This window comes from Athalia rosae, chromosome 4 (assembly GCF_917208135.1).
Source record: "Athalia rosae chromosome 4, iyAthRosa1.1, whole genome shotgun sequence".
Taxonomy (NCBI): Eukaryota; Metazoa; Arthropoda; class Insecta; order Hymenoptera; family Athaliidae; genus Athalia; species Athalia rosae.
Genome location: NC_064029.1, coordinates 376,858 through 389,974, shown reverse-complemented (window position 1 = coordinate 389,974; position 13,117 = coordinate 376,858). Strand labels below are relative to the sequence as shown.

Here is a 13,117-nt window from a genome sequence, read left to right as displayed (position 1 = left end):
GAGGCGTTGGGGGTTGGAGGGGGTCGGAGTTGACCCTACGCGATCGCGGGGGTGGTTCTCGAGGGCGCACAACAAACCGTGACCAAGGTAACGACTCCTCGACGCGTTGCCATCACAAAACTTTTCCAACTTGTGACTGTAAACATTAGTCGGACGTCGGCGACGACTACCTGCGCGCCTTCGAAACGTGCCGTGTGGAGTCCGTTCTAACGCCGATGCGTGTCCCGCGGTACGCCATATACAGATACACGTAACGTCTACGCATGTATGTAATTGACGCTATAGAAACTCACGCATATGTAGGCCAACACTTGGTAATTCCGTATGCCGTGGAATTAGCCAAATAGGCTCTGAGTAATGGTTCGTACGTATTATATATATCGCGACGCTGCCTATGGGACAACTCGCATTTTAACGTCCTATACCGGCTGCGTAATAATTACGTAGTCCACTCCCGATATGTAATGCTCTTTATTTTTTTACACAGGCGATGTTATACTTTGTCGTTTACCGTATTGCCCGTTAGAAACTCACTCGAAGCGCGTTAAACTTTCAGAGAAGGATAATTGTCCAATCAAATATTTGGTCGTCGATTCGTTTCGAAAATAAAACGTGGCAAGAACGATCGTCGCAACGAACGCGGAAATCGCATATATGGGCTTACGAATGCAGATATCTCTGGGTGTAAAAGTTGATCGACAACTCGCGAAAATTGATCGACTTGGAAATCAGTTTTGAGGGATACGCCCCTTCGTTCCTCGGCTCTCGACGTATTTCCCCATTTCTTGTTTTCTTCTTCCCTTCCGTGCGTTCGAGTATCGATGGTCATTTATGGAACATCGGTGGATTGCCGCAGGTGGGTCATATGGCATAATGGTTGGGTAGGTAGCGTCTCTGAATGTCGCATAAAATGTGGGTTACTATTGCGGGCATACAAGTATGTCACCGACACGTACAAGATACGGCTGGGAGTTTCACCGCTGCTGTGGGGACCGACGTGTGCGTAACTCGTAACCGTAGAGCAACGCTCCTCGCGACAAGCACCCGGCGTTCGCTCCGCGGATACGGTGTCGCGGTTGTTCGGGGTGCGAAAGAAAAAAATTCCACGCTCGACAGGTATCGTATATATTAATACAACGATACGTAAGCCCCGGTGGTTTGAATCCGCACGGTGTTCTGCCCGAAGCCACGCAGGGGGTGGTTCGATCGTATAAACGTTTCTCTATTCGTATCTTGCGTGTGCAGGAAAATCAATGATTTATCATTTTCTATCTTTTCTCTTCCCGGTTTCCCGTTTTCTCCCCCTTCTCCTCTTTTTTTTGGCATCACATCGATCTCTGACTCGTTATTATAATTAATCGTTATTTCCGTGTACGTATACCTATACGTATACGCGGGTCAAGTTGACAGAACCGCCCGGTGTGCGCGTAAGTTATGCCGATTACGTCGTCATTTCGCTGGAACACGCGCCGCGGCCGGTTCGCCCACGAATCTTTAATAAAACTGGATTTTTGCATAAAATGTAAACATCAACGTACACGCAGTCGCCTATCCACTCAGCTGAGTTCGTCTCAACGCGCACACCTTCGCACAAGTTGTCCTGCGTATCTTATCGTACCTGCTTAATTTTGTTATCCTGCCAGGCGTCCGACTCGCGATTCGCGCGTACGAGAGAAATATCTAACCCACGTGATCATCGTTTCGTCGTTGTCGAGGTCAATAGGCAATTGCGATTCATCAACTGTGTCCGATTGATCTCGGACGTCTGTCTCGGAACTCTCAGTTTCAATTTCGGGAAAAATGCAACCCGTCTGTAGGGAATCCAGAATCCAGACGCGGGACGGATCGCGGTTCGAGGAATTTCGGTATCCCGACGACTCGGCGATCGTTACGACGTACCGCGAACTGCGAGGCAAGGACGTTTGTTCGTATCGACGGGTACAGGTAGGTCGTCCGGTCGTCGCGATATCGGCCGTAGAAATGACACAATTACGACATCGCACCCACCGCATTCCCGTCAGCTGCAGACTCTCGCGCGGAGCCGCTCTCCTTGTACAATCAATCGCTCCGTGTCCACGCTTCGTTTTTCCCTGCTTCTTTGTTCGTTCTTATTTTATTCCGTTCTCCGCGAGTCTCTCGGGTACGCGCGACGTAGTATCACGTGTCCAGGAGTCGCGGTCCTTGGAGGGGAGGCGACGCGCGGTGCGGCGGGGCGTATGACAAATCTGCGTACCTTCTCGCACCTACGATCTCGCAACTTTGCGCGATGTGCGGTGCGTTAGCGGAATGTTTGCGGTCGCCGGTTCGGACTCCGTTTATCCCGATTCGTTGCGACGGTCGCCTGTAGCGCGCACAGGCCGCGTACTCGATACATATCTAATTTCATAGCCGTCGCGCGTCTAACGTTCCTATCCTACGGCGGCGACGTTCCCGCGAGAAATTCCTTACAAGTACGCGACGGCGACTCGGCGGTCGTCCCACCACCTCCGTTATTACGCCGCACATTTCCACCGATCGGCGAGATCGCGGATCGAGAGAGTCGCGGAGCTACGCGCCGAGTATCTTCGTGGCAATCGGACGAGATCGCATCGAGAGGCGCGTCAAAAACGTAAGACCACACGTTCCGCGAGAGTTCCGAAAAACTGGAACGCGAAGAGCTCGATTTGTTCGCTACCGCGTCGGCGAAATAAATATACAAAGCCCCGATCCGAAGGTGTTTACCCAAGAGTTACGCCGTTCGCGCGATCACCGTTATACCAGAGCTCTTCCAGCATCCGACATCGCGTTCGTCTCACGATCAGGGTAACGATATTACGAGTGTAGGGTGTACGATATAATGTACATGTTCGCGCGGTGACGGTAGGAGCGCACGTGCGTGGAACCGACACGTACACCGTCTTCGGAGGAAGAGTTCGGTCACTTGGTCACTCGGTCGTCCAAACCCACGTGAATATTTCAATTTTTTCACATGTTCCCGCGATTCGAACGTACCCACGCTCGACACCCGAGTCATCCACCTCCACCTCCACCTCTTTCCATTCGATGTTGTACCCGCCGAATCGCCGGCGAATCGTCTTACGTACGAGGTATCTGGATTCGCGTGTTTTAACGAGCGTACGTATGTCCATGTCATTAAAATAAATATCGCAGCGAGTTCGACGAACTCCCAAATATGGCGACGAGGTGGTAGGCGGTAGACATTCGGTCTCGCCCGTTGAACGAAAATAGGGACGACCTCGTCCTTGACATCGGCGGTAATCCCGTCATTCTTCTTCGAAATATGTGGGTGGGCATTCCTCAAAATATTTTGAACCCTGTGGCCCGAACGAGGAGAAGATCGATCCTCTCCTCTTCCTTTCCTCGTACACCGTGCCTCTTGTTTCTGAAGCGAGTCGACGCACAATTTTTCTACTAAAATTATATGAACTAAAAGATCGCATGCCAGTCAATTACGTTATGCATATTACGAAGGTGTGGCGTGGCTACGGCAAATCGGTAATTCTATTACAAGCGCGTACGATTACATGGAAACTGCGGATGGACCTTACGACGAGCGTCCTTCGATACAATAATCGCGCCCTGCCTTTCGTGAGATCATGTCGAACTTGAGAATCACTACTGGAAAACGATTGGAATGTTGAAATTACGTCACAACGTTAGGCTTTGCTTTTATCTTGTAATCATATGAGCGACGTTGTATTGTAGTCGCGTACGCCAAACTGCCTACGCTGAATTACGTACCGTTTGGAAAATTTTTCAACGTATAATCAATTGGTCGAGAAATTGCCAATTTTTGGCTTTTTGGAGGAAAAAAATTGAGATATCTTGCTGAGAAAAATTCCTAGCTAAATTTGGCTTGCGAATTCCGATTCCTGAGGTCAAAATACATGAAAATAGCATCTAAAACCCAAGAAAAAATATCGATTTTTGACCAAAAATTGAAAAAATCCAAAGGGATACACCTTGGAAATTTTTCAATTTTTGGCAAAATTCTTTTATTTTAAAAAATTGATCGTATGGCACTTTTCTTACGTATTTTGACCTCAGGAATCCAAATCTGAAAGAAAAATTGACCTATCTCTAAAATTGACCCAGTTATCGCCAATTTTCAGCTTTTTGGGGTCAAAAAAAAAAAATTGATTTTTTAGTCTATCTAAATGTAATTTGAGCTCAGGAATCTGAATCCGGAAGAAAAATTGATCTATCTTAAAAAATGACCGAGTAAATGCCGAATTATCGCATTTTTTGGCATAAATTTGAGGATATCTCGAAGGGAAAAAATCGTAGCTCAATTTGGACGACGGATTCGTGTTCCTGGGGTCAAAATACATAAGAAAAGGGCCATACGATCAATTTTAAAAAATAAAAATTTTTGGCCAAAATTTGAGCTTTTTCCAAGGGGTACCCCTTACGATTTTTTCAAATTTTGGCCAAAAATTTTTATTTTTTAAAATTGATCGTATGGCCCTTTTCTTATGTATTTTGACCCCAGGAACACGAATCCGTCGTCCAAATTGAGCTACGATTTTTTCCCTTCGAGATATCCTCAAATTTATGCCAAAAATCGCGAAAAAATGGAGATAACTCGGTCATTTTTGCAGATAGATCAATTTTTCTTCCAAATTCGGATTCCTGAGCTCGAATCACATTAATATAGACTAAAAAATCAATTTTTTATTTTTGACCCCAAAAAGCTGAAAATTGGCGATAACTTGGTCAATTTTAGAGATAGATCAATTTTTCTTCCAGATTTGGATTCCTGAGATCAAAATACGTAAGAAAAGCATATAAAACCCAATTAAAACTATGATTTATTTTTTGCTCGAAAATCGAATTTTTTTTTGGTTCTTCATGAGTAATCTCACATATAATCAGCTTAGGAATCCAAATCTGAAAGCCAGAATCATCTACTCATGCAATCGATCGAGTAATCATCAATTATTAGCTGTTGGGAGCAGAAAAATTATAAGTCATATCGATTGGTTTTAGTCGTAGACCTACTTTGAATCGTCGCAATCCATGCATGGGTCGAATATTCGAATTTCTCAATACACCAGCAAACCCGAGCTTGGCTGGAGTCAGCGTAGCGAGCAGCGTAGCGGTTTGTTGTGGGGCGTGACCTCTGTTCAGCCCCGAAGGTGACGACTCACAACAAAGCGCTACGCTGCTGGCTACGCTGACTCCAGCAAAGTTCGGGTTTGCTGGTGAATTGAGAAATTCGAATATTTCGACCCATGCATGGATTGCGACGATTCAAAGTGGGTCTACGACAACATGCAAAAAATGGGGATAACTCGGTCATTTGGGAAGATAGATCAATTTTTTTTCGTGGGTTCGGATTCCTGAGGTCAAAATACGTAAGAAAAGTGCCATACGATCAATTTTAAATATACTTCATTTTTGGCCCACAACTCAACATTTTATTGAACTGGGTTTTATACGCTATTCTCTCATGTATTCTGGTCTCATTGTGAGGAATCCGAATCGATTCACGAGATCGACCCGTCTGTCTAATCGTTTGAGCTATTGCGAATGTTTCGTTCTAATATACGAAAAAATTGAGACATCTTGATTGGTTTTATACGTTCCTTAATTAAGCCCTTTCTATAACTGATGTAAACGTACGTATATCACATGAGTGTAGATATATTTATATACATATATCTCTCACATCTATAGACATGTATAGGTATGCAGGATGTGACGTAATAATAATTGTTTAGAATCCGTGTGCTGTTTATCAATTCGTATATTCTAATATATTGGTAAGTTCAACGAGCCGTGCCCATGAGACGCTCACCGATGATTCTAATAATGTATTGTAATTAATTCATTATAACCGTTACCGTTATGTTATCATAATCATCGTTAATGTGCTGCTTTTGTTGTTGTTATCGGTGGGAACTGGTATTCTATCCACAGATATCCGAAATACCGTTTGCAGCCTACTTTCCATGCCAACTTTTCCATACGATGAACGGTTACCTCATGTGGAGGACGAACGCGATTCGTAAGAGATGGAAAATCCTCGGAAAACTAATTAAACCGATCAAACATCCGTAGATTACATGATTTGGAATCGATCGATTCGAGGCGCAGCTCGATCGAATCGTCGGTGAATACTTTTCCGCCGTTACACGAGAGCTAGGGTGAAATTTGAAGCACCGTTACGAGCTACCGGCCAGAATCGCGTATCCCGGGATATCGCGACGCTACCCCCCTTGCAATTAGCCAGCATTGGCAAATGACGGACGCCCCGGTGGCGGTGGTACTCATTGTCAGCTCCGGATCATACTCGACATCACCCGCCCTTATTCGAAGAACGGTCGAACGCGGTGCAAAGTGTACGCGGGGTATGTCGTACGTGTATCGTAAATCGCCAGTTCCAACTCTTATTGGCGCAGCTTCTGGGAAATACCTACTATGAATTATTGAGGGTGGCGTGCCCGCATCCCTTGGCAAAGTTGCAATTCGCAAAGTTCCCGTTCCGTTTCGTTCGCTCGTGTCCATTCGCGTTGGTTACACGTACGTACCGTCGTCCGTCTAGCTGTCCATTCCCTCGGAAGCCGCGCAACTCATTCAATATTAGGTACATCAAACGCGTAAAACGCGCGCGCGCGCGCGCGAGGTCGGGGGTAGGAGAGATAGAGAGATAGAGCTGTGCGAAGGTTCTTGATTCGGCGAGGGGAAACATAAAACTACGAATAAACGAGGGAAAGGAATGAAAAAGAGATGCAACACCGATCCAACGTAATTCCGGCATTGAGGTGTGGATTGGTGAAGCGGAGGTAGATCCCTACGAAATCGAACGAAAAATATTCTGCCATGTTCGTTCGTCCCACACTCGAAGGATCGATGGATCAAGGGGGAAGAGAAAAAAAAAAAGCAAGAATTAATTCGGTATATTTGAATACGCCGAACGAAAATTTATCGTCGAGTGAATCAACGGCGCACCGTGTGCCTCTGTACACAGCGTGCACTTACCGGCCCCATAATCCTCGATCACGCGTGTATAAATTTCGACGTTTTCTGACCGCAACATCTGCCGCTACCGTCGCTACTGTCCGCATGTTTCCCGCAGCCACCGATTCGCGGTTTCCCATCATCGGGTGAACGTATAAATATTTTATCTATGAAATATATTTTTCTCATCCCTCCACTTTTCGCGATATTACGGACAAATTGCAAATCGAAAACTTCAAATCATCCGTGTAACCAACGGCAGTCGGCTACGCGTACACACTGTAGCTCGGTGATTCGACTGTAACGAAATTTCCTTCCGATCCTAGTCGAAAATTTGTATCTTATCCTTCGCCACTTTTTTTGTACCGTTCAAGAGCTGAAATCAGCTCGGGTTCTTTTCGTCGTACCTCTCGCCTCTCTCCTTCCTCGTACACACCCGCGGCTGTGATCCCGCGCGAGCGCGGCATTATTTCTGTAATTGCGAACGCGTACGTCCTCTTTACGCTTAGAAAAGCGAGTACATATACGGACGATCGGCCGAGTCCGTTGGCGGGGGTGGACTTACGTGTCCACGGAATGAAGCGAGACGCGATCGTCGAGTGGAGGAATCCTTTCGGGATACATCGGTGTGCGGGTGTACGTGAATAAAAATAAATGGAACGTAACGCGTGCGGCATGCGTGATTAGCGGCGCGAGTCAAACACGTATCTGCAATTGCGAGTAGATTTTCAGGGGTTACATATGAGAATCCGTACGGCCGCGTTATCGACCACCTCGCGGGAATCACGCCATCCCTCGATTACAACCGGTTCCGATCGAAATTGCCGGAGGATAATCAAGCGGGGATAATCGAAGACCGACCGATCGGCAACGGCGGTGGCTCGTCGTCCCCGGGACGGATGATGCGCGAATGGACGCTCGGTACGCGCATACATTCGACGTTTAATTGCTGAAATTTGCATTTCCAACCACTCGGTGATTTTTGGTTTTTTGGTTTTTGGTTGTTTTTTTTTCTCTCGGGATTTCCGTCTTCACCGTCGTGAAAACAAACTTCCCGGCGACTCCGCGGATTTACATAATACCTTTACCGCTGTAACTCGCTGCAGCTGTGCAGCATGAGAATTTTCTGTAGGGCATGCGGAATATTGCGGCGAAATAATTCAAGGAAAAGTTAAGCGACTCTAACGTTTGCTCGCGGTTCGAGTCGCGGAGGCCCTCCGCTCCGCCGACACTTGGCTCTGCCTTTCCACTTTTCCTTTTTTTTCTTCGGGCGACTCTACGAGAGGGAATTTCATAGTCAGCTCGCGAGCGGTATAGACGGACACCGGCTCCGGATATCAAATATGCTCCGGCAGATGCGATGTCCCACACTAGTTTGCCATTCCTTGGGGTTTGCCGGTGGCGATGCGGTGACGTGGGCGCCTCGGTTGGATACGGCTAGGTAAAGTAGAATTAGAAAGAGCTGGAAACGTTCGCACCGCTTCTACGTGGGTACCTGCTGCCGATGTGAACCCCTAGCGTAATTATAGAGCAAAGTATAACCTCGACGTCGACCGTATCGCGCTGGCGTTCGCGAGCGAAGAAGGGTGTCGGGGACCCAGAATACATCCACTCGTTACTCGACAAAATTTAGCGACACAAACGCTCGATGTCGCGTCATTTTAGACGCTCGGATCGATCTGCTTCGCCTCGCTTCACTTCAATTTACTACCGGAGGAAACCTTTCTCCCTGAAATCTACCCCGAGTCCGAACATTGTTCGTCGTCGTTGGGTCCGTTTAAAAACGGGACGCAACGTGCGCGGGGGGGGGGTTCCTCTTCTCCTCCTCGTCGAACGTCGACTCTCCAGCCGTCGTTATCGACGTAGTCGCCGATGATTTATTCATCGAGACGAATATTGAACTCGTTGAACACGCGGCACCCGAACTGCAGGACATGTTATACCGATGATTTCGTTCAATCACCTCGGTGCGTCCGAAATTGTTTCAACTTTTCGATACGTAACGATACCACTACCCCGTTACCTAACTACCGAGCAAACTTCCTTCTATCTTTCAATTCCGTCGTTAATCGAATCGATTCTCCGCAATTTACCGGCCTCGAGTTTTTATTTCCCCTTCAATACCCGTTGAAGAGCTATTCGAATAAATAGGACGATTCGACCGATCGCCGGCGCCTGCTTTGCGCTTCAGCCTCTTCGCTTTCGGTCTTTCAGCTCCACTCACAATTAGCACCCCAACACGAACTGTTGCAGCTGTCATAATCGTACACCGCGTGCGCTATATTAACCGCGTATCACGACCGCGCCATCATAATGTGCGGTACATTTCTCACGTGTAATTTGCATGTGAAACGGTTACATTAATTGTGAAAATGGCTCTAGTTCATTGTTTCTACGTACACGTGTCAAACGTACGGAGGGAAATATAATAGCACCGGCGTCATTGGATTCAACGTTCTTTATTATTCAACAAAGCGTTCGACGTTTCCATCGACCGGTACGAATCGGGCGTAAATTCCGTCGATCGCCGACTTTGCGTGAATTATCGAAAAATAACTTCTCTTTGCGCTCCGTACATGAAATGAAAAGTTTGGGAAAAATCACTCCGAAATCAAGCAACGTTTTTCGCCATCCGTCGATATCAATGATATTTTTCAGGTGCGACGACGTAACGTAATACCTCATCGTTTATCCGCAAAAGGAACATTGAATGTTAGCAAAACAAAAACCCGACCGCGGTGTAACAAGCGTAACCCAATTACTCGGTAATCGACGAAGGCAAAAAAATTCTCGCAGTTGTACCTGTCCGGTGTTGAAATGCCCTCGAACCAGCTGAGAAGAATCAGGTGAAGGAATGGACGGATACCAGCGCATGTAACCAACGACTCGGAAGAAACAATTTCGCGTATTTCCGAGTCGAAAAATCAAATTCATTCGGAGGTTTTACCGATTATCCGATCGTTGAATTTCACTGTGAGGAATACATGGAACCGGTCAATATCACTCCGGCCTGAAAATATGAATCGGCGTGAAACGAAGGCTACGAGGCTGGAAACGATGATTCGTTATCGCGCTACGGGTACAATCGCGTCGATTCTCTGCTGCGGATGTCGGCTTGCCGTAGCGCGGGGCGCTCCGCGGGATTCGTTGACCGGTAATCCGGTTCCGATGGAAAAGAAATCGTCTATTCGCCGAGTGGGACGAGAGGCGAGGAATCTCCGAGTCTCGGACGTGAGACGACCGCGCTGCGTACCCGGTGCCACCTTTGAAAACCTAATGCAGACGCGGTTCGAACGATCGTCTTCGCCGCGGCTACATCGTCGGGCAATTAACCCGACGAATAATTTCTCCCGTTACGACATTATTTATAGATATCTCGGAAACGATCAACTTATTTTATCAATAGTTTATTATCGAGGCGCCTTGTGGCTCCGCACGTGCAAGCGGAACGGAAACCCGGTGTACAGATGGCGGTATACCATTATCCACTTTCCGTGCAGCCCTTCTTCTCTCTTTTTCCTTTTTCCTTTTCTCTTTTATATTATTCGATCAGTGCGCCTCCTATGCAGGTGTACCCGGACGGTCATCGATTGTTATTTTAACGGAAACGATTCTTCGTACATGTTTCGCGATCGGCGTTCATTCGATTCTCCGAATTCAGCTTGACGACGACGATAGGGGGGTAAAAGAAATGATCGGGGTGAATCGCGACGGGACCGAGTCCGGCGTTTGTTCCTCGTCTCGATGAATCGCGTCGAGCGATTCATACCTGTGGCGAACGGAGGGCTTTCGGGTGTTTGGAAACCGATGCGTTTCGAGTCGGAGAGTTCGCCGGAAATGTCGACGACCGATTCGAAAGCCGGGGGCGGTTGATTCTCGGTGGGTGTTCGTTCGTTTTCCCGATGCGAATTCAGAGTCAGCGCGTCGTTCGATCGTCCACGCCGGTCTCGGTTTCGATTTCGGCGTCCCTTTTGCTCTCGGTTAACCGGCGTCTCTCGAAGATTCCACCTGCGGAAAATCAGGGGACACAAGGTGGGTGTACGGCAGGTCGAAAGGTACGCGATATCGACCCTGTTCGGGAGGGTTATTGTTGATGCGAACCGTAACCAGGGCGACTCGGTAATACGACGAATAGCCAACCTCGCGGTGGCCGTAGTTGGCCAATCACAAACTACCGTGGTGACGGTTTTTTTTTGATTGGGCGATCCCCTGGATAAGAGACCACATCGGGCACCCCGAGAGCCACAAACGGTCCTCGAACGCGACTTAGCCGACATGAAGAACGCCGCGGCGCGGCGAGCTGCCGCTGCCGCTGTTGCTGCACATTTGTTATCGTTCGAGATACTCTAACAAATTGTAAGAAGCCGCTGTGTTTTCTCCCTCGAACTCGAAATAACATCTTCGACGTCGATCCCGCCACCGGCGTTCGCTTCACACGTTTCCACCGAAAAGAACGCGTCGCACATTCGCGAGCCCGGAGAACCTCCGTTCGTTTCGCTCGACTCGACGCTATTCCGCACAAGGTTCGCAAAATCTCACGATCCGCGTTCGAAACATTTTTCGCGTCGTCGATGGCAAAAAGATTTTCCCCCTATCAGGCGGGACGCCGAGTTAAATTCAGGCTACGCGCGAGGCGGAGGGCTAGAATTGAAATTAAAGGCTTAGCGGTGTGCACGGGAAGGAGAGGGAAAAAAGACGAGAAAACAGGTGTGCGGGTAAACCCTCAAAGTGGATCAAGGCTCACCCCGTCACATTTTCGGGCGTACCTTTCGTCGGACGGGTCGCGAATTTCGGAGCTGGATTACCTCCAAAGTGTCACCTCTTTTGCGCGGTTGTTGTTCGCCCGCCGATTCCCACCTCTTTCATCTCGAAAAAAGTCGATTTTTCAAACGTTGTGTACCACAGTGCGACGTATCAGGATCGAAGATCATCCGATCCTCGTCGGACGAAACGACGTCCTTTTGTCTTTGAAATATTCACCGTCGTTCCGCGGAATCGAGGCAATTTATTCATTACTCCCGGTGTACATCTCCCCTTGTTCCTACGAAGCTTTCGTTATTTCACTATGATAAATCTGTGGTTTTCTCTTTGTTTCAGTTACGGAAGTTACTTCGATAGACAGAGCTTTTAATTAAGCTCTCATTCACCGATACCACGGTAAGCCCATCGAACAATACCCATCGTACCTCTATCTGAACTTGTATCACACGAGCGCGTCATTTCTCGATTCGCGAGGCTACAAGAGCCGAGTTTTTCCCTGAAACGCTCAAATCTGTGTTATTCAAAAAGATAAGTTCCTTCGATGAGAAAACAAAGTTGTCTTTCCATCGATATCGTCCTCCGATATTTTTCCTCGTGATTTTATCTCTCGAACATTCGAATACAACGCCGATGCTCCGCAGTCCGGGACGTTATCTGCGAGTACGGAGTTCCGACTACGCGTATAAAATGTCGATACGAAGGTCTTCGGTTGCGAGGAAAGTTAACCGCGGATTTCAACACCCGCAACGCCGTGAAATCGTAGCGATGTCGGGTCTAATCTAGGTGTGTACACGCGTAATCTACACACCTGTACCAACGCGACTCCACTCCATTATCGTACGTCTTCAAATTTTCTGTAATTATTGTCGCTGGAACGAATCGTCACCTCGCGTGTATTATCAACGACACCTTGATTCTCGGACGGTACCAAACTATTTGAGGAAATACTTGCGTCCGTCGCGGTTCTTAATCTCCGCTTCTCTTTTAAATATTCTTTTCTTTCCGTTTCCTATTTTCATTCCTTTTTTTCGGGCATACCGATATTACTCCGTCGTCTAATATTTGATATCCTTCGTTCCGGCGACTTCTCATACATACGAAGAGATATATAGTTCTGCTTTCAAAACATCCGTTTAAACGTAATAAAGAGGAGAATTGAAGAGTTACGCGTAGCAAAGAGAGAGGGAATGAAAAAGAATGGAAAATTCGCGAAAGGTAATAAAAAAGAAGTAGCGAGAGACGTGTAGGATTCGTCGTTGACGAGTATCGTACAAGTGCCTAGAGGTATATCGCACACGCCGCGTGATTTGCTACTTTTTCTTTGCGTTACACGCCCGTGAATACAGCGGCGAGAGCTGGCGAAGAACTAGAGAGAACGAATATCACGTCGCCT

At 47.4% G+C, this 13,117-nt stretch overlaps 1 protein-coding gene across 3 annotated transcripts in view; it reads left to right on the top strand.

Moving 5' to 3' along the window:
- LOC105687560 (heterogeneous nuclear ribonucleoprotein K) overlaps nucleotides 1–13,117 on the top strand; it is a 57,141-nt gene that overhangs the window by 4,741 nt on the left and 39,283 nt on the right. The window contains exons 1-2 of one of the 3 annotated variants that reach the window (XM_020853245.2): nucleotides 11,180–11,319; nucleotides 12,061–12,120. The exons of 1 other annotated variant lie outside the window; for it this stretch is intronic. The gene's annotated coding sequence lies outside the window, so the exon portion shown is untranslated. Of the gene's footprint in view, nucleotides 1–11,179; nucleotides 11,320–12,060; nucleotides 12,121–13,117 lie in introns of those variants that run through there. One more of the 3 variants, XM_020853246.2, reaches the window with a different exon arrangement.